This window comes from Myotis brandtii, unplaced genomic scaffold (assembly GCF_000412655.1).
Source record: "Myotis brandtii unplaced genomic scaffold, ASM41265v1 scaffold21, whole genome shotgun sequence".
Classification (NCBI taxonomy): Eukaryota; Metazoa; Chordata; class Mammalia; order Chiroptera; family Vespertilionidae; genus Myotis; species Myotis brandtii.
In genome coordinates this window covers 1,747,949-1,749,849 of record NW_005357846.1, presented here as the reverse complement: position 1 = coordinate 1,749,849, position 1,901 = coordinate 1,747,949, and positions in this window count along the sequence as shown.

Here is a 1,901-nt window from a genome sequence, read left to right as displayed (position 1 = left end):
ATAGCATACTATTAAACAATGATTGGGTTACCAAAGAGATCAAAGAAGAAATAAAAAGCATCCTGGGAACAAATGATAATGAAAACACAACAATCCAAAATCTATGGTACACAATGAAAGCAGTCCAGAGAGGGAATTCATAGCTCTACAAGCATATCTAAAAAAAACTAGACAAAATGGTAATTAAATGTCTAACCCTGCAACTTAAAGAATTAAGAATTAGAAAGAGAGCAACAAGAAACATCCAGAAGGAAGGAGATAATAAAGATCAGAGCAGAAATAAATGACATAGAGACCAAAAAAACAATACAAAAGATAAATGAAACCAAGAGCTGGTTCTTTGAAAGGATAAACAAGATTGATGAACCTCTGGCCAGGCTCACCAAGAAACAAAGAGGATGATCCAATGAAAGAGGTGAAGTAACAACTGACTCCATTGATATACAAAGGATTGTAAAAAATACTATGAACACCTCTACTCCAACAAACTGGACAACCTGATACCTGGAGGAAATGGACAAATTCCTAGAAAAATACAACATTCCAAAACTTAATCAGGAAGAATCTAAAAATCTCAATAGGCCAATAACTATGGAAGAAATTGAAGCAGTCATCAGAAAGCTTCCAGCAAACAAAAGCCCAGGACCAGATGGCTTCTCAGGGGAGTTTTACCAAACTTTCAAGGAAGAACTAAAACCTATCCTCCTCAGACTACTACAAAAAATTCAGGAGGAAGGAACACTTCCAAGCTCATTCTATGAAGCCAGCATCACCCTAATACCAAAACCAGGTAAAGACAACACAATGAAAGAGAATTACAGGCCAATATCCTTGATGAACATAGATGCTAAAATCTTCAACAAAATTCTAGCAAACCAGATCCAGCATTACATTAGAAAGATCATACACGATGACCAAGTGGGATTTATTCCAGGGGTGCAAGGCTGGTACAATATCCGCAAATCAATAAATGTGATACATCATATAAACAAATTGAGAGACAAAATCACATAATCAGATAAATTGATGCAGAAAAAGGCATTTGACAAAAGCTAACACCATTTTCTGATAAAATCGCTCAGCAAAGTGGAAATAGAAGGATCATACCTCAACATAATAAAAGCCATATATGATAAACCTACAGCCAACATCATACTCAATGGGCAAAAACTAAAACCATTTCCCTTGCAGATGACATGATATTATACATACAAAACCCTAGAGACTCCATCAAAAAGCTACTAGACTTAATACATGAATTTGGCAATGTAGCAGGATACAAAATTAACCCCAAGAAATCTGAGGCATTTCTATACACCAATAGTGAACTTTCAGAAAGAGAGATTAGAAAAACAATCCCATTTACCATCGCACCAAAAAAATTAAGATACCTAGGAATAAACTTAACTAAAGAGGTAAAAGACCTCTACTCAGAAAACTACAGGACTTTGAAAAAAGAGATAGAGGAAGACATAAACAGATGGAAGAACATACCATGTTCATGGATTGGTAGAATCAACATCATTAAAATGTCCATACTACCCAAAGCAATCTACAGATTCAATGCAATCCCCATTAAAATACTAATGGCATATTTCAAAGACTTGAACAAACTCTCCAAAAATGCATCTGGAATAAAAAAAGACCCTGAATAGCTGCAGCAATCCTGAGAAAGAAGAACAAAGTAGGAGGGATATCAATACCAGATATCAAGCTGTATTACAAAGCCACTGTTCTCAAAACTGCTTGGTACTGGCAACAAGAACAGACATATAGACCAATGGTATACAATAGAAGACCCAGAAATCAACCCAAAACACTATTCTCAATTAATATTTAACAAAGGAGGCAAGAACATACAATGGAGTCTCTTCAATAAATGGTGTTGGGAAAATTGGACA